The sequence below is a fragment of the Asterias rubens genome, chromosome 9 (genome assembly GCF_902459465.1).
Source record: "Asterias rubens chromosome 9, eAstRub1.3, whole genome shotgun sequence".
Taxonomy (NCBI): Eukaryota; Metazoa; Echinodermata; class Asteroidea; order Forcipulatida; family Asteriidae; genus Asterias; species Asterias rubens.
The window spans coordinates 498,960-519,781 of record NC_047070.1 but is presented as its reverse complement, the minus strand read 5'-3'; the positions used below and the strand labels follow the sequence as shown (position 1 = coordinate 519,781).

General features: G+C 39.9%; 1 long non-coding RNA gene across 1 annotated transcript; it reads left to right on the top strand.

Annotated features, from left to right (window-relative positions):
- The first annotated feature begins 108 nt into the window (after positions 1 to 108).
- LOC117294425 lies at positions 109 to 9,954 on the top strand. Its single transcript, XR_004519529.1, has 2 exons — positions 109 to 9,852; positions 9,903 to 9,954. It is a non-coding gene; the product is annotated as an uncharacterized LOC117294425 (long non-coding RNA).
- The last annotated feature ends 10,868 nt before the right edge of the window (positions 9,955 to 20,822 follow it).

Here is a 20,822-nt window from a genome sequence, read left to right as displayed (position 1 = left end):
TTGGTCATCGAGATTGCAAGAGAATAATGAAAGAAAAAAAAACAACCTTTTCTTTCTCAGAAACTCGTTTATTTCAGAGTGAGTCGTTTCTCACAATGTGTTGTGATATCAGCAGCAGTACGTTTTTATGCTTACAATTATTTTGAGTAATTATCATAGTGTCCAGTGCCTTTAACACTGTTGGGTTTTGAATGCAGAGTAAAATTTCCACTTGAGTATTACCTTTTGTTAATGTAATTATTGAAGTGGATTAGTCGAGTGTACATTATGGAAATAGAAGATGAGCATTATTCACGCACAAAACGTGAGTGCTTTCCAAGAAGTTGCACCTTTTTATTTACTCCTACAAATGCAAGAATGAATATTGCACACTTGAACACGTTGTGAATGCGCCGATTGCCTATGGTGCTAAATGTCTATACAGTAAAACGTGGCCAGGCATGTCCTTGTAGTATCTTTGAAGAATGTTGATCTGATTTATGAATGTTCTGATGTGTAACATCATCGGTGTGATATCACCGTGTGGATAAAAAAATTTACGTGGAGAAGGTGCTTACGAAAAAGAAAGAAAAAAAACACTCTCGGTTGAATCTGATGTTTCATGCCGATTTTGAAGTACTATACGACTTTCTAAAGCTACATGTATAATACTAAAATGGAAGTCGGTTTTCACTGTTAGTATCCAATAACTAAACTGCGGAAGTCATGTTCATTCATGCCTTGCAATTTCGTCTGGAAGAAACTGCACGCATCACCCGTTGGCTCTGACGTCACTATCTGATCATTAATTGGCTGGCGAACATTACATGTAGGTTACTCTCATATTATCCGTATAATTAGAGAGTATTAGCGTCATTATATTTGGTTGGGTGCACATGTTTTATGTTTGGACATAATAATTTAACAGCAATTTGAGCCGAATTGTGGTGTACCGGTAATTATTATGGATAAAGATGTGTTACGTAAAGTGTTATTTAGGACCAGTGGCATGAGTGGTAAACATAACTCTTTTTATGTTTCTTGCAAACCTAAAAAAGGACAAAGAAAAGAAAAACAAATCAAAATAAATTTAATAATCCCCGATAAACCCTGATAAAGCAATACACAAACAACCAAACAAACCTAACAACCCAACAGACAAACGATTAAACATACATGAACGACATTGCGTCCATGGTTACTACAAACTTATGGAGCATGCAGTATGAACCATCGTGTGCTTAACACACATAAATGCATCTCCATCAAACTATTGAGAAATGAGGAGGCAAAGATCTGTTGTGAAAAGCACCGATCCTTAAACGCCGCACAAAATGTAGATCTGTCAAGCTAATTATACAGTTCAATCTTTATTCGGAAGAACTGTATCAAGTCAGTCGGCGCCAATTATTTTTAGCGATGCATATTCAGTTTATTTCTTCATTAGGAATCTTAATATGCAACGAAACATAGAGGACACAATCAACGTTTAATGCATTACACGGGATGGACTTGCCGGTAGCATCTAAGAAATCGTGATTTGAAAATCAGATGATCGCTCTGGTGCTATTCGGAATAACTTCTTAAGAGTCGCTTGTCAAGATGATGGGCGATGGATTGCGCCAATTGAGTAGCAATCCTTCTATGCCAAATTGGGAAATTATCAAAAGATGTGTGCTAGAGCATTCAGTGGAAACATGCGATATGCATGTATTTGTTTAAAAAAATAAATTTTAAATAATCTCGGTGATTGTCACCTGATTTGGTGAACTTACAAAGAGGTAAGGCATTTTTCAATTTCATATGAAGGGAACGGGGGAGGTATTTTACGCTCGGAAAAAACGTACGTCGTTAGAGTTACTAAGCCTCGAGAGCCAGGTTTCGCTTGTTGAAAACAGCACTACTCTATATTCATTTGTGCATACCTACCCATAAACCACAGCCTAACACACTCTCATCCTCTACGAGAAGACGAGAAAATACTTCCACTAATTTTCCGCGCTCGGGGCTAAAAAGATAGAAAATCAAGCACCAATGAATGCTGATCTGTGGCTGGCGTGAACCAGGCATTGGGTTTTATGCACGACGGGACTGCTGCATCTACAACAAAGCGACGATTTCCAATCCACCTACCATGCCGATAATGCCGACAAACCTTGGTATGTCTGATGCTAACTAACCCACAACGGGGAAAAATTCACGGTGTCAAGTGGCTACAGCGGGAGCACGACACTTTTAATAACGGGCAAGCAAACCGCGAGATGAGGAGTAATAAATGTTCAGATTTCTTTTTAATGAGAGATAATACCTGGCAATAGAAACACACATGCCCAGTAGAGTAGGAGCATTTTAATTATCTGGAGCGGCAACCACAAGTTCTCTTCAGAACACATTTATCCATGGATAAAACCCTGGGTTTTCAGTGAAAATACTTGACTATATTATCGCATGTGGGTTATATGCATTCAGACTGAATTTAAATCAATAAGGTCCTCATGAATGCTTAGTGGCCTTTGGGGTTCCCGGCAGCTGGGACTAATTTGCCAGAAAGCAGATTTAAATGCAGAATCAAAAACCATCGATATGTCAATAATTATATCATCTTCCAATTTATATTCTCCCTCAATCTAGCCTTGATAATGAGGCGTACAAAGGCATACACAGACGGCTGGTTCAATTTTACTTTTTAATTTGAAAATAATGTTGCGAAGGCCGAAATGTTATGATGTGTAATTTTTGTTACAGAACCGAGCTAGAATGCATGTCAATTTTGACAGCGTATACAACACAGCATATTAGCCCCTGCAGAGGGCCATGTAAGGACACCGTATCTATTACGAAATGCAACAAACTTATTATGTGGCTCTGGTGTTTTAGAATACAAACAAGCGGCAATCCGATGTTTGTTTTTTCACGAAATTAAGATGCGTCATTGAGCGTCATTCAGCGTCTTTCAGCGTATTACACTGTCGTCCCAGGCTTTGCGTCAGAAATCCGAATGCGAACCCCCCCCCCTTTTTAAATTGTTTAATATCAATCAATAATCATGTTCCTCTTAAAAGGTTAATTGAATTACGCATTTGGATTCTGTATTATGGGAAAAACGTGATATTTAGCTGCAGCCTGGCGAGATTCTTTTTTTTTATCGTCCATATTTCCTTACACTATTTTCTTTCAACCCACATAACGCTGACCAAGTCCGATCAGATTCGTCGCCGTTGTTTAACACCGATTTCCCCGCATCGCTCTGCCCGTCGGCGGGGCAACTTGTTGACCCCAGTTAACAAAATCCATACTGCTAGCTAATCGATTAAAGAATATTTAACGCGCGCATTATGCATGCTCCGTGATTTTATCGGGTATACTTTCCCCCTGATTTCCTGCTTGCAATATGAGTCTGATGCTATTTTGCAATTGCCAATGGGTGGACTACTATTTAATAAATTGCGTTAAGACCACTAATCACATTAAATTATGACTGCGTGTATGCCCATTATCGGCGCCTTATGGGCACCAATGTCAAAACAAAGGGAAAACTCCTAAGGGAAATTCTAAAGACTGGGATGCTCAACAAGAAATATTGTGTACCAATTCTATGGGAAATTGTTGAGTATAAGGAAAAAGAAAACAGCATGTTCAAGAGGGATGCATTTTTGAGAAGCTGTAAGTGCATGGGATCGGTTAGACCGCTCGAGTATCTCAACCCGTTTGAATACATATAAATGTTTTGTATGAGAAGGAGTGCAGCGCACTTTAAAACCGCCCCGGTTGTGACGCATCCCGGTTGCGGTGGTCGATACTATTATTGCCTCATTCAAAACGCTCACCCTCTTTGGTGCGTACATTTTTATCATATGCCTTCATAATCCCGCGGCTAGATTTGTTCACTGACGGCGCCGAACTCATGGATTGATCATAGTTCGGTTCCCCTCCTTTCTAATCAAACAACTATTCCTGTCTCACACTGGGGAATATTGACAGTCTTTTACAATCCCCAAGAGCAGTATGCGAAGGTCGAGGTCTATATTTTTCTTTTCTTGCGTAGTGAAGTCGAGCGAAGGCGGCATCATGCACCACTTCACACGGCGTGGTAATACTGTATCCCGATCACGGTTTGATAAAAGACTGGCTGCTGACAGAAAGAATCGCTCGCTCGATTCTCTGCCCATCGCTTGACCGAACCAATATATCCGATTTACCTCTCTTAAGACTTTGCCTGCATTATTTCCGTCAAACTGATATCAGTTCCTTGAAATACCGTCTCAGCTCTCGTGAAATCGGACAAAAATACAGTATTCTTTACAAAATAAAAAATAACAGCGGGGCTCCACTCTAGGTCTTGCGGCCATTCACTTTTATATTGCATACCTTCGTATCTGTGTACAGCACAGATGAAGAGTCCTAAATAGGGCTAGGCATTATCACTTATAACAGATCAGGGCACCCGGGCAGTTGTTTGGACTAACTGCCGAATTGTGGCAGTTCACGGGAGCACGCACTGCCATTACCCTATTAACATCATAAGCCTTACCCTCTACCCTCAACATTTATCGGCACATCGGGCAACAAACTCGACCCCTTCGTATTATTTCTCGGTTTATTCTAATAAGTAGATGTGGAGTAGTGGAATAGCTTAATGGAATAAACACTTTGATTGAACCTACAATGCATTTACTCTGACTCCCGCTAGTATGTTCTTAATTGACTCTGGAGCTTGATACAATACCCTTCAGTCTACTAGGCCGTAGTTTGAGACACACTAGCTATCACATATCCTTTATAACAGACCTACATGTTTTACCACTAACTGGCAAAGAGCTGCAGAAATCCCAAAGACTTACTAGACAGACGCCACTTTTTGATCATGGGTGTTTTTCCCTGGCGTTAACCGTCTTGCAGCGAATCCCCTTCTCCGCCGGATGATGAAATACCTTGTAATTGTCCAAATTGAAAATCCATTTTCGTTTTCCCGCAAATCTCCAATCTTAAAATTGAAAATTGAATTTGTCCAGTAATTACTTATATCATCAAAGTCGTTGCACTTAATGGCTCGTTTTGGTTCGCTGTACTTTTTCCCTTCTCATTTCGGGACATTGCGATGCGGAAGGGGGGTTGTTTGTTGCTGAGACTCGGGGAAGTCCTTCTTGGTTGATGGGTAAGATTGCTAGCGCCTCAAGTAGCTACTAGCTTTATTAATGATATCTCCACAGATTGTCATGCTGACTGATGGATTGATTGACCATACACATAAGCTAATAACATGGGATAGGAAAGAGATGGGATAGGAAATAAAATGACTGACTGAGACGGACCTATACAGTTTACTTCAAGGAATCTTTTGACTCTTCAAGGACTGGGGGATCGAGACATTAACTGACAATGTGACAATCTGACGGTCTTTGATACCTTGCGGACACACAATCGGTAAAATGATTTATTGCAACAAGCAGTTAACTATTATTGATATGCTACCATACACATCACATCAGAAGGTTAAAACGCGCATGCAGAGTATGCACTTGGTGATAGGGGGCGCTGTATGCAGAGTATGCACTTGGTGATAGGGGGCGCTGTATGCAGAGTATGCACTTGGTGATAGGGGGCGCTGTATGAGATTGTGACGTCACATACAACGGGGTCCATATCTTATTTCAAAAGAAGAAGACAGTTGTGTTGCATGAATTCTTTCTTTCAGACCTACTTATTCAAAGCCTTCTATGTTTTATGTATGAATCAAACATCAATGCATTTTCCACGCACTAAAACTTGCGGATTTTGAAGGTAAATGCTTAGCTTGTTAGCTTTACTTTGAAGTACGATTTCAATGCCAGGGGCGGATCCAGTAATTTTAGAAGGAGGGGGGGGGAACAATATTTAAGAGTTTGCATCGCGAATCCCAACAAGCGTATCACGAGAGGCTGGTTCGACTCGCGTCATTAGAAATGAGCAATGTGTTTTATCAATTTAATTCGCCAGTATGTCGACCTTCTATGTTTCCAATATATATTCAACTTTATGTGGTGTATGGTTGGGCAACTTGATCATACTCCAATCTGCCGATGAGTGTGAATCAAGAAGTCTTGCCTTTGTTTTAAGGAGAGGGGCTAGTCAAGGTTTAAAGGGTCTTTTATGACGTGACTTAGAATGACCAACTATACATAGACAGTGACTAATGACCGGACTACGGTGGGAAATATATCAATCGCCTACCTTAAACATACTACCCTGCAAGCATATCAAAGGAATTTTATATAATTATGATATTATATACCCATGCCTTTTAAAGAAAATCCACTTGACCTGTTCTGCATTAACAAACCCTTAAGTGAAGTATCATATATACAACAACAGGAAAATGTGGCTGTTTTTGTTACCGCTCGGTACGTAGTTTGGACTGAGTGCAACCACTTACCGCACATTCAGCAGTTTTTGGTTACTGTTATGTTATGAGCTGTTGTGCAGTGTGTTACACAAAGTGAGCAATAATGCACCGATGGAATGCTGTAGCGGTACGAGATAAATCACAATTCCTTGTTATTGAAGTTGGTGAACCTCTCTAGCGGCTAGTCTCTAAGGAACATGACCTCGTTATTACTTTAGCCGACATACTTTGTATTTAAAAGAATGATTAATGGGGGATTTTGATTAAAAAACACACACACAAAAACAAACCAACAAAGCAGTTATTTGCAATTTTAATTTAAGAAATCACTTCTTGAGGAATAAGTTTGATTAAAGAAGACTATGATGTTCAAGATAAATGTCCCCTACATCCCGACAAATTCTCACGGTGTTCACTTGGCTGTCAATGCTAAGGGTACCTTTCTTTACTGTCACACATTGTTTAATTACGATGTAGAAGTTTGACACAGTGACTTGAGCCACTGTGGACACACTTTGGACCCACTGTGGACCTACTGTACACACTGTGTGCAAAATGTTGACCCACTGTGGACTCACTGTGGACACACTGTGGACACACTGTTGACACACTGTGGACACAATGTGGACACACTGTGGGCACACTGTGGACACACTGTATACTCTCTGAGACACACTGTGGATACACTGTGGACACACTGTGGACCTACCGTAGACCCACTGTATACACACTGAGGAAACACTGTAGACTCACTGTGGACACACTGTGAGGAAGATGACCCCTGATGGTCTTGTTCCAAATTTGTTGTGCACCACACTTCGAACACAGTGTAGATTATTTCAATGTGAAACCACTTGGCGTTTTTAAACGGGTTAGGGACGTTTTGAGATCAAAGTTGCCATGTGAACATAATTGGTATGATCTATGGGTGACTGTTCAATCTGAGAGTTGCCCCAGTCAATATGACAACTGTAAAGAATTGCTGTAGTGAACTATATTTGCATTCTAACTGTATAAGTATTGCAGACTCACCTAATCCATTCAACAGTTTCAGAAATAGCTGTTTTTATTTTGCGTCCAGTGGCAATCACAATAGTGAGGCAATTCCCGCCAGGTGTGTGTCTGGTGCATTCAGGGCATGTATCTTTCAATCTGTGCGGAATAATATATAATTCAGATTTATCGCTCTGTGTGTTCATTCTGCTTCCTTTTGCCATGTGAGTTTCAAGGTGATTGAGAAGCCGAAAATGGGTCAGGCGACAATCTGAGTCATCCTCCCTATCTTCAGCTCCTTTGAAGTGCTCTAAGTTCACAGGTTCATGATCCACACTGGAATAGTTAGTTACGACTTCTCTCTGTTAGGGAAAACAAGAAACGTTAATCAAACTTGATGGGCCGAGAGGTGCCTGGGGCGTTTCGGGCTCGCTCTTTTTCAATCTTTCAACCCGGAACATGCATGTTTCTATTGAATCGAACCCAGAATTGCGTGAATGTTGAGGGTCACGTTTTTACTCCGAGCCTATCCATCATGTTTGAATCCTTATCTCTAACCGTGAATTCAGGTTTCGGCACCGGTGGCCATGATGCAGCCGTGTGCGCTCGGCTCAGCTTTAAAATGGCGGGCAGAGTCTGTGTCTTTGCCAGGTCCGAATAGTCTCAAAGAGGCAGTCGATGTTGAACGTGACTTCCAGCACTTTGGGCTCATTTGGGAGGCTTTTGTGTGAGGCTAAAGATCAATGATTTGATTAGACAAAGAGTATGCTATCAACATGGGAAAGGTGTTCACGTTTTCTATTTAAAAACCTCGTTCTTAGTGCACTGTCATTATTGAAATGTTTCAGACGGTAGCATATATGCAGAATTCGATAATTCAGGTTAATGCAGATAAACAGATTGGAAGCATATGAAAGCACTCTCGCAGTTAAAACCCCGGGAAAGCAAACCAAAAACCAATAATACAACGATATGAAATGATTGATTTGGAGGGGATGTTGTGGGGTCGGGAAGTGGGGCCTGGAAGCAGTAGCAAGTATTGCTGATGTGAACGGGTACAATTTTAACAGGGACCTGACGAACATTGAATACATGAACTGCTCTACAGACACGGACGCTTGACTGATGGACGCACAGTCGGACTATGACATTAACGATTATCAATCAACAATAATATAAGCTAACAGAAGCTAAAATGAAGATCTCTTTCAGTTCCAAACATGTCTTCTTTAGGCATGGCTTATATAGGCACTCAATCCATCTTGGTCTAGTGTGACATTATTAATTTCAAAATATTACCCCGCCCCGGGACCGTATTAGTGTACAATGTAAGTGCAGTTGCACAACGGAGAAAGTGCAAGCGCCTGTTGCGACGAATTCGCCTTATCAAAAACAATCAAAAACGGTCAGGTATTATTTACCAGATTGGGTACGACCGGGAGAAGTATTGATGATAGTACACCTGTATAAACCAGACACCGATCTCTCTTGGTTTGAAAATACTGTCACGTGCGTGAGATTTGTCCCAACACACTCATTTCAAAGTTCGATTTTTTACTAAATCTAAGCAAACGCACGAACTTGCACAAAATCCCCAACAGATCAAAAACATCACTTTGTTTGCCTTCGCTAGAAAACGTGACAACCTAACTTGGTGGAATCTAATTGGTTGGTTTGTACGATGCCTTTATTGAAGACGAGGGGATACGATTGAGCGCATGATCATCAGAAAAAACAAAGCTGTTTCGAAGCTTTACGATTTGAACTGACACAGATGAAGTTTTTCTGGATTCGTGGCAGGCGAAAGACATGATGAAGTTCATTCTAAAAGATACCAAAACTGAACTACCATACATTGACCTCAACAGTAGATATTCCTCTCTCCAATTTGGTTCAACTAGAGGGCATAAGACACCCGTACACCCACTCCAACCCTAATAATGTCCAAACACCCTGCCGTGTAACGGCTAAAGATGGAATTCAATTTCAAAAAAAAGCACGTGCTCGATGTTTTCATTGGTCCCATGCCTTCCAGTGTTATCGACACGTGCTCAATGTTTTCATTGAAACTGGCATTACTGGTGGCACATGCTCCATGTTTTCGTTGGTACTTTGCCTGCTAGTGATGTTTGCACATTCTTAATGTTTTCATGCCTGAAGGACAAAGAGAGGCACACACGGTTTAATAAATTGAATTTGATGAATTGAAAAACAAATGCTTGAGATAATGAAACCACAAAATTTCTTTGAATTGATCTAATTGTATAGCTTTGCATCTCTGCGGGGTAAGGGGGAGGGGGATGTTTGTTGATATCGCCCTGCTCAAATATTAGAGTATATCGAGAGGCGCTGCGAGGGAGGTATGCGGAAATCTGTTATGAGGTTTTCACAGTTTGTGCTTCATAAAAACTGCTGGATGGCAACTTAAAAATAAAGTTATACTTACCATTTATTTCGTCATCAAAACGAAACTTGTGCGTCAGTATAGCCCCAAAACGGTGTTAAATTTACCCACACACAAAGGGGTCAAATTTACCCACACACAAAGGGGTCAAATTTACCCACACACAAAGGGGTCAAAATGGTGCAGAATATAAGAAAAAAAAAAACCTTTATCAAATGTTCAGGTCATCTTGACCCGGAAGCGGTTCAGGCCCTGGGGAATCTGAAATCCGAGTCAATTCCTGACTTGAAGGTTTATGGTTAACTTTGTAGGTAAGACACATAGTATGGGTTTTGTAATGACGTTTGTATGCAAGCATCCCCTTCAACCTAAAACGCACTATTTTCTGAAATGAGATATTTTCGAACAGAGGAAAATCTATACTTTGAAACCATATACTTTCAAACTACCGACTGTATTTGCTTTATGTGTCAGTCGCGACAATATCATATGTTTAAAAAATATCCAATACTTACTTTGTTAGAACGCAGTTTCGTTTGTATTGAATGAAAGCTGAAGCTACTCCCTCATGTGGTGGTTGTTTCTCTTTTGGTCTTTGAAACAAGTGACCACGCCCTCGTCCGGTTCGGGCATTGTTGACATCACTCTTGTGCTTAACTCTACACCATGCTTTATTCCACTGCTTTAGAATTCCTTTGTATGATCCAGGCAGAAGATTGTTTCCCCGAACGTTTGTCAGTTAGAGTTGGATTTCCAAAAAAAAAATGGAGCAGAATTGCAACCGTTTCTGTCTGTTTGTTCCCTTCTTTTCTAATAGTTCTCTTCTCGAATTACATACAACTCCGTATCATTTCCCACATATAGTTAAAAATAGATATAGGCCAGCCTTCTTGACATTTACCCGGTGTCTAAGGTACCCTCGATCTAGCCATTTATCGTGGGCTCAAGTGGGTGTCCATTTTGTCCCACTTGCTTCTTGTTCAATATGCCCTTATTGAGCTTTCCGCATCGCCGACAGTAACTGGTCGCGTCTTTGAGGACCGATATGAAGCAACTTCGGGGGTGAAGTTGAGATTGTCACATTAGGGAGTTCAATTAGACTGCTGTTACTTACAATTGATGCAAACTTTATTGGATTGTAGATCGCACGTGTACAATATTCAGTGTGGCGCCTTTACGCAATAGTAAAATTTCCCTTTATTATTTGAGATAAACCCACACTAGGATTTGCGTACAAAAATGGCCAACAGTAAATAACAATGGTACAAAAGAATGACCCAGTAGCGTCAATTTGATCACCTAAATCCAGACTGTTACGTGTTCAATTACGACCAGTCGAAAGTTTCCAAGATCCCAACTGCTAATTTCACCCAAAATCAGGGTTAATGGGTTCTCCCAAAGAATCCGCGACATCGGATGAAAATAACTTTTGAAAGAAAGTTTACCTCTTCCCACACCCTTCCGGTCACTCGTACTTGGCATCCAACATATCCAACATATGTATTCATCATTTTTACTGATCTGTAAATAAGTTATCACATAATGAACACAATGATTTGCCGAGTTTTAAAATCCACTGCTAGTTCATTGGATAAAATGGTCCTGAGTTAATTCTAGGCTTGTTCTCTCCACGTTTAAGACTGTATATAAATGATCTAGGAATTGACTGACGCTCCTTACTCCGTGTCCGTGTGGTTGTATACGGATCGCTCGAATAAAAACCCTCAGGTCGGTAGAGCAAATATTTGTTTTATCTGTTTTAAATCAACCAAGAAATTGTAATTCTAAAACGTAAATGGTAGTGAGATAAAGCCTGATATCCCAAAGCAGCTCTTAGCGATCGACTAGTGTTTTAAGTGCCGCCATTGTCACTCAAACTTTACCAATTCGCGCTCAAAACAACCACTTGAACAAATCTGACTATCGACCATGTCACCCAGCTGTCACAATTCATCGCCCCGTCCACCCACAATCTTCAAAATAAGGCCTCAAAGATGAAACTGCGTCTGATTTTGATATTTTTACAAAAAGAACGTTATCTGATGATAGTGCATGCCGGGCCACGGACGGTTTTGTATCTCTTCCTAGTCTGTTTCCCGCCAAAAACTCTCGCCAGAAATTCTGTCGCTTCACTTTGTGAGTGTGATTATTGATCACATCTAAGCACGTTAGGGGAAGGTTTCCTTGTATGATTTGTGTAGATGTCCACTGTAGGGGAACACGTATGGCGTCATGCTCGATGTCCCTAAAAGCATCGAAAGCCCCCAGTGCCTGTAAGGAGGGACGGTGCATGCATCCCCGCTCCTAGGGGCATATTAAGAACTTTCGTGCAATTACGTGTAGACCTACTATCAATCCTATATTTGGAGAGCATCGTCTTAAACGTGCACCATTAGTGGGACACACTGGCGTATCGATCGGAAAGAAGCTACAATTGTCTTTTCGAAAAAGGTGCATTTTCAAGTATGAAGTGCGAGTGGGCTTTCAAGAAGGCATGAACAAGACATGATACACGAGGAATCACACCTGTTTCACAATTCCTCATCTTTACACACTATTTGAAAAGTGTGCTTGTTTGTTAGCGCTTCATCTTCCTATAAGTATGGGTCTTTAGAGAATTAACAACTTTTAGATAATTACCTGAACGTTTGTCTCGTTCTTATATCCGATACTGCCATTGGTAATAAATGACGAAATAACACCACAGAGGTTTGAACTTTTGTGTGACCAAAAATAAATAAATAAGTGCCGAGCCACAATCATAGGTCTCATTTTTGTTGTGTCCTTTTTTAGTGACAACAGTTTAAACAACCATTGATATCTAAAAATAAATGTGTACAAATGATTAGTTGCTGTGTCAATGATAACACAAAGTGCTCAAGTTTGTCAAATACTAGATCTGCACTTGTTGTTCATTCGGTGTCCGTGTACCAACAAGTGTAGGCTACCCATAGAACAACAGTTGTAAAGCATATAGACAGAAATAAAGGCACGAAGATTCTGATGTATTTTAATTTGATACAATATTAAGAAATACTTGGATATGGCTGCTTGGTGACTGTAATTTCAATGTCAAAGTAAATGAAACAGATGCATTGAGCTGGCCCTCTGTAAGCCATAGCACCAGACGATGATTGAGGCATCGCTTTCCTTCTGCGTAGTTCTAATGTTGAATGCTATTCTGTATCTACATGTAAACTGCTTGAACAGTATAAATATTTATATGTAAAATATCTGTAAGAATTTATATATAATGAATAGGGTAGATGGCCTTAGCTTTCGATCCAATCCGGACCTTCTTCAGAGGCATAAGACAAGTACAAACAAATACATATCCATTTATAGAAAAAGAGAGGGGGAAAGGGATTAAGGAAAGGATCCAGAAAGAAGCGGGAAAATAACAGCCAATCAAAGTTCCTATTTCAGAAACAATATTGGGGGCTATGAACCAATAGGAGTGAAGTGGCGAGGACAAAGGATGTTTAGAATGAAAGGAAGGGTTACTGGACCATAAAAGTGGTAAATGTATTGTTCGACAACAATGGAGGGAGACATGAAAGGGTAGGATTAGAGAGCAAGTTGCATCATGATGCAACTAACAATGGTCAATTAATAAGAATAGCAAGATCAAAGGTATGATGATTTTAAAAATAGGTATGAGGGACCTGTGGAAAAAAAGGGGGGGGGGTTACTTACATCAGATAGTTACAGTGATGAATTTATAAAAACAACTTTAAACTAGGTTAATTTATACTTTATGTACAGAATATATACAACATATGAGTTCTTAGGCAGAAGTGAAGTGGAGGGTAATGAGAAGTTATTTAACACCAGTGTTTATGTTAAGTCCAAAGGGTTTTACTGTCTTGAGTTGGTGAATCCAGTGTGATTCTCTATTCTTGCGGTGTGTGTCATCACCATTGCAAGCTTCAATCACCAGAAGTTCAACATCAATGACACTATGATTGGGGCTGTTGAAGTGGATAGAGACTGGGTACGGTTTCTTAGTCTTTATGGAAGAGACATGATTCGCAAAGCGAAGACTAAGTTTGGTCTTAGTCTCTCCCACATATTGTAGCCCACATCTCTTACATGATATGACATAGACTACATTAGACGTGCTGCATTCAGAGTCGGTCTTGATGTTGTATGAAGAGCCAGTGGTATGACTCTTCACCTTAAGTGAGGGCTTAATGTGCAGACACGTTTTGCATTTGGAACGGGTACATTTGTGACAGCCCAGTATATCTGTCGGGGGTTGTGTTTGGACTGTACCTGGGGGAAGTTTGGCCCTGACTAGTATGTCACCAAGGTTCTTAGGGCGGCGGAATGCAACCATGGGAACCTCAGTGATTGCTGAGTGTAACCTGCTGGAGGAGTGAAGTATAGGCATGTTATTATTGAGAATTGAGGGAAGTTTGGGTAGTTTGGGGTGGAAGGTGGTGACCAAAGCAACTCTATTGGTAGGAGGTTTTTTAGCTCCCGTGTTAGTCAACAGAGTATGACGAGGTACGTTGAGAGCCCTGTTGATAGCAAGTTGGACCCTACGTTCGCTGTGTCCCCTAGATACAAGGTGTTTCCTTAGCTCTGATGAGCGCCTCTTGTACAGGGTATCTGTGGAACAGATACGCCTGATACGTAAGGCCTGACTGTAAGCAATTGCCTTCTTACAGTGACTAGGGTGACAGCTATTGGAGAGAAGGTACTGGTGGGTGTCGGTGGGTTTACTGTAAACATCTGTGACAAGGCCATTAGGAGACTTGGTTATTGTCACATCTAGAAAGTTCACACTGGTGAGAGATTGTGCGGTAGTGAACTTTATGGTGGGGTGAAATGAGTTGATATGGGCAATAAACTCATCCAAGCTGTCTTGGTCACCACACCAGATGGAGAAAATATCATCAATAAATCTCCACCAAACTAGTGGTCGGTTGGGGGCGGAGGACAGGAGTCTGTCCTCCAACTGAGACATGAATAGGTTAGCATATGAGGGTGCCATTTTGGTACCCATGGCAGTACCCTGTACCTGTAGAAAATGCCTGTCAGAAAATGTGAAATTATTCTTCATTAGAATGTGGCTCATGAGTTCCTTAATATGACTCACTGAGGGGCGGGACTGATTACTAGCATTGAGGGCAGAGACACATGCACTCATGCCTTCATGATGGGGTATGTTAGTATACAGTGATGAAACATCAAAAGTAACCAAAATAGCAGAGTCAGGTATTTGGTGCTTGACCTCATCTAGTTTGTGGAGAAAGTCTTTGGTATCCTTGATGAAGGAAGGAATACGGCAGACTAAGGGTTTGAGGAAGCTATCAACAAACTCAGAAATGCGCTCTGTAAGAATTTATATATATATAAGTCCACGAATATTCTGGTTGTATAAGTATCTATTAATGAGATTGTTAGTTTTTTATAAAAATGTGTTACGTATTCAATAATCACAGTGATTCTGTATTTTATTTTCAATCTAATTAACGTATAATTAAATACGCTGGAAGATTGTGTATATATATACATCAGTGCTTCACACTGTGGGTGTAGTACAATGATATCGAGTTTAAATGTTGATGTGGTACCAACAATATGTAAACACTCTAACTGTATAGCATTACTAATTATAGATGTATAATCTTAAACACACGAGTGAATTTGTACAAATATTTTGCTTATAGTTGCTACAACATGTTTGCGTACAAGAAACATCTTAAGGTGTCTTGTAGACATGATATTGCTTATTGTTTGAGTGTAATATTTGAGTTGCATTCATCCACAGAGAATTCAGGTTGCTCTATTTTGGACCTCAAAAGCAAAGCATTTGTAGGTAACAAGGTATAGTGTAATAAATGTGAATGTTCTGAAACCTGATAGACAGTGTGTTGTTCTCGTGTTGTTTACTAATGGCTTGTTGTGAGATGAAGTCCCAGGTGTGAGATATAGAAGGATATATCAATTAAAACCACATACGGTGCTCATTTTGCTGTTCGGTAGCTTGCTCTTGATTAAAACCAAATAACGAGGTTAGAGGCATGCAACCTTCCAGCAAAACGTGCAACCGTGTCTCAGAGCGGGAAAACTTATATAACCCAGGGATGTTTTGTTGTTGTCGCTATAGCAGTATTCGCTCATTAAACACTCGAGATGAATTTAAAAATTAAAGCCCGCGAGGAGCAATTATAGACCGTGCAGCCTTGCTGGTTCTCTCTCATTGAATAGTGTCTTAACCAAGGCTTGATGGACAAATTAGTCTGAGTCTCCATCGTTATAATGAGCATCAGTGAGGATTCTACTGTAGTGTAAACATCGAACATTCAATGATGGCGCCAGTAACTAACCAATCACATGAAGGGTGAAACAGTCAGGTCCCCGTTAGCCTTTTAAAGAATGAGTGAACCATCACTATTGCACTGAGGGAACACGACGCTCGTGTCAGCAACCTGATCAAGCCATAGGTCTATCGGTCATGTTTATCCATTGGCAAGTTTGAGCAGCGACCATTTTAAAACCACTGTGTAAGTATTCCATGGTTACCTATGCGCATGCGCATAATGGGTACCAGGCAAAACCGCCCATGGTCGACAACATTATAATAAAGTTAGATTCGTGAATATAAGATGAACACTTTTTTTTCAGGAACTTCAGGAACTTTCAGGATATTCCAAAACGACGCTATATCTAAATTTATTAGGTGCTGCTGAGCCTCTTGTTAAAATGAAGGCGCCATGCCGAGAGCTAAATGCAGGGCATAATGTATGACCATTAGCAAAATCACTTACTTCCTCAGTCATATATTATTATTCCTAGAATTTTGACATCTACATATATATGTATATGGCTCTAGGTGTTCATATGAAATCTTGTTTCTAGCCAAGATTAGACGATTAAATGTTCTAATTTGTCTTTGCTCTTGCTCGAAGGATTGGGAGGTGGCCTAATACGTCAATAGTATGAAGAAAGAATAGCCGAATTTTCATTTGATTCAAATTTAAGGCTAGACGTTTATCCTCAGGTGTGCCCATTTGAGTTTCAATGAGATATATTCGTTACGGATTCAATTAAAGCAATGTGGTTACATTATTCACTTACGCCGAAGGGCATACTCTGCAGAGACAAGACGTCGTTACATAAGATATATTCTTCTTAATATTCGCTTTTGAGTCAAGGCAATGTACACAAGTTACCAAGCTGCTACTTCCGTAGTGTTACTGTCTTTGAATTGTTTGCCTATTAGCATCTGTTTCAATACGGGGCAGTAGTTTTGCCTCAAATGCTGTTTCTAGTTTGCTACTCTCGTTATTATAGATAAGGTACATCAATGGCCATGTTGACACGAATGCTGCAACTGCGTCCGAGGCTTGTTTACTTTAAAAGTAAGGGTTAATCAATATGGAAATATTGTTTGTGGTTTCTTCTCTCTTGTTAATCCAGGTTAGGGGAACTGTTATCACCTTGATTTACTGTCAATCCCCTTCCATAAATCAATCTAAACAGCTAGGGTCTGAACAATTTCTTCTGTTTGTTTGATTCTCTTCATCAACAAACATTGCGTGCAGACTGTAGTATTATAAAGATAAGCCAATATGCGTTCCAAATGAATGGTCCCTTGGAAAATATTTGTATGTTATATAAAGAAAACCAGTAGATAGGAAGCAACAAAGATTCCCAGAAGACTGTCTTGTCGATCTTTTGATCCACAAATCGGCAGACATTTGCTTTCGCCTCAGTAAATTGATTGTACGATGCTCAAAAGCATGATGGAAACCCCGTAGCTTTATCATCAACAATGGTCACATACTCAGTAGGGGGCAATTGCTTCTAAAATGGATGACTTCAATCAAATCAGAAAATCACTGAATGGTATCACTTCTCAACTACTTAATGTGCTCAATGGGAAAAAAGATACGGCATTGAACGTCATGGTACAGTGGGAGTAGCTGATCTTGCTTTACCTAATGCTATTTTCATCAGTCTAATGGATGCATAGGATACCAGCACATCATCTATACAAAGCTCAGAGATCAGTGGCCGAGTTGGGTATTTATCAATCAAATGTGACTGTCAAAGATAAATGTTCATCCAAAATAATGCACGGTCCCTTGAAGCTGAGCCAGTGAAGAGTGGGGTTCAAAAACGGAGCGGACCACGAGTCGAGATCATCTTGAGAGACCCATGAATTGTGATTACTCGGTTCCTCGGTATCCCCTTAGAGTGCTACGAAGAAAAACTATGTACAGTTAACCCATTTGATGTTTGAAACATTTTGCGTCTTTCAACAGGAAAACTTGCAGAACACATGTTTAGATTGTAAATGTGTATCTTAAATACATTCGAGAATAGGATGCGTCCACTTAAATGCAAAGAGTACTTTGAAGGGTGGTGTGGGTATGTTGTCTCAACAGTACCGTGATATATAAACATAATGAGAAGATTTATAATAAATGTTTGCGTAGCAGTATTTATGCAAATACCTTACGAAAAGATTATTCGTAAGCCAACTATCTTCTAAAAAATCTTCAGGTAGATTAAACATGCACCGGATCCCAAAACGGAATAGGTGTTTTTATGACATTAAAAAATATTCTCGGGGGGCGGGGGTGATAGAGCTGCTTAAGCACAAAAGTAGCTAAGCACAACAAAGTTATCTCAGCAGGTTAACCAGCCAAGCTACCATGTTGTGTAACAATTGTTAGACTGGTATCCTGCTCATTCCTGCTATAAGTGGAAAGCTGATAGGCAACATTTGTCTGTTGAAGCAGCTCTGTAAAACATGGGCCCTGGTTGCTTTGTGCCCAACAGATATACAAGGATTCATCCCTCGAACATTCTCTGGTAATTGTAAGTGCAAGTCCTGGTTTTCGGAGCAATAAATTTGAAATGTTTCCGCATCAGTACAGATGCACTGTGGTTTATTAGGCCATAATAGAAGTACAAACCAGATACCCGTCCCTGTAGGCCACTGTTGCAACCGTCATCCGACCATGCGGAAAATTGATATTTGTAGGAATCCATCAGAGAAAGAGGTTAACAGAAAAATAGCTCAGGGATGGCTGTGTAATTACCACTTCAGACAATCATGAAAAATGGTTTGAATTATGAAATTCATCTTGCCTAAGGTTCCCCGTATACGCAAAAAGAAGAAGAAGAAACGCATTATAAGCAACAACAAATGAACATTGATGCTCTCAATATCCATATTGATATGGAAATACATTGATTGAATTGAATTACCCTAGATGTGGGGCAACAGATCTACGGACCATTGTATGAATTTGCTTTTGTTTTCCATTGCCCATCTATAACACTACTACTACGAGTAAAAATAAAACATAACAAGACCCAGACTAATTTACTTTTTAACATCAGTTTGGTTTCTTTGTGAGTGCAAAAATGATGCATCGCGATTATAATTATTATTCCTTCGGCTCGGGATTCGCTGATTTGTTGTGCGGTTTGATGCCAGTATAGAGACATACAACGACTGTCATTTTTATAGCTCATTATCTTGCATAGACTTATGACTGTTCTAATCGCCAAAGTGATGAGTATGCAGAACTTGACACCAATGCGTGAAATGATGATTAAAACAGGCTAATAATGCACTCTGTCACGTCAGCGTAAATAACATACTCTCAAACATTGATATTTAATGGAACATTACAAAGAGAAACAAAAACTCGTCTAAAACTCACAGATTTACATAGAAAATTAAGTATTTCTATCTAGATATCACATTTGATGAGAAATAATTAAAACGTAGTCCCGTTTGGAGTTTATCGCACAATTAGCATTTTATTCATTTTTTATTTAAAGGCAGTGGACACTATTGGTAATTGTTAAAGACTAGCCTTCACAGTTGGTGTATCTCAACATATGCATGAAATAACAAACCTGTGAAAGTTTGAGCTCAATCGGTCATCGAACTTGCGAGATAATAATGAAAGAAAAAACACCCTTGTCACACGAAGTTGTGTGTGTTTAGATGGATGATTTCGAGACCTCAAGTTCCAAACTTGAGGTCTCGAAATCAAATTCATGGAAAATTACTTCTTTCTCGAAAACTATGGCACTTCAGAGGGAGCCGTTTCTCACAGTGTTTTATACCATCAACCTCTCCCCATTGCTCGTAATCAAGAAAGGTTTATGATAATAATTATTTTTAGTAATTACCAATAGTGTCCACTGCCTTTAAATCAATGCCGTGCAAAATGTGTAATTTTTTTTTTTTTTTTCACTATTTACTCCTGACCCAGATGGCCGATCGATTCCAACCTTTTACATGTTTGTCAGTTAATGTATATGGTGGTTTATATAAACTGCTTACACTGCCAGCAACTGTTTTGTTTGCGAAACCACAGTTATATTCTGTACCTTTAAGTAATAAGGCAGTGGTTTAGCTTTAGGCACCTCCAAATCAGAGAAGAGAAAAAGTGTCGCTCAGCATGAAGGAATTTGCTTAGTAGAAACGGGTTATCAGAATTGTAGTGGCCAAATGCTAACCCATTCAGAGCTTGTTTTCTTCTATGTGATTATTTAGCTGATGATGACCTGTTGTTGTATGAATGAATGGAATAGGCCCCGCTGCAGATTTCTCAACGAGACGATATGCAAGCTCAAGAGTTCATGTAAACGGGGAGTGCAGCCAAGCGTCTCCATAAACATTAAGGATCATGTTCAGGTTTTCGAGTTCGTTGTTGGAGTTAGGGTTCGAGTCCCGGTCGTTGCACTTGTGTGTCCTTAAGTAAGTCATTGAACTATACAATTCACACAAAAGTTAGTATGGACTTACTATGGACATCGGGGTCTGATGCGTTTTATATAACTGTTTATTATTGCGTCTCGACAAAATGGGTGATTATTGGTATTGTATTTAGGTAACATTTTGAAAATGGACACCCTCTTCCAATATATTGCCGGTGCCTCCTTCTAAGGAGCTTTATTTTTATTATCAATAATATTATTATTGATATACAGAGTCGATGAAATAGCGTCATCATGCTTAAAACCAGCTGACGGGCAGTGATCATTTAAGGCGCTTTAAAGTGCCTTTAATTGGCTTGAAAT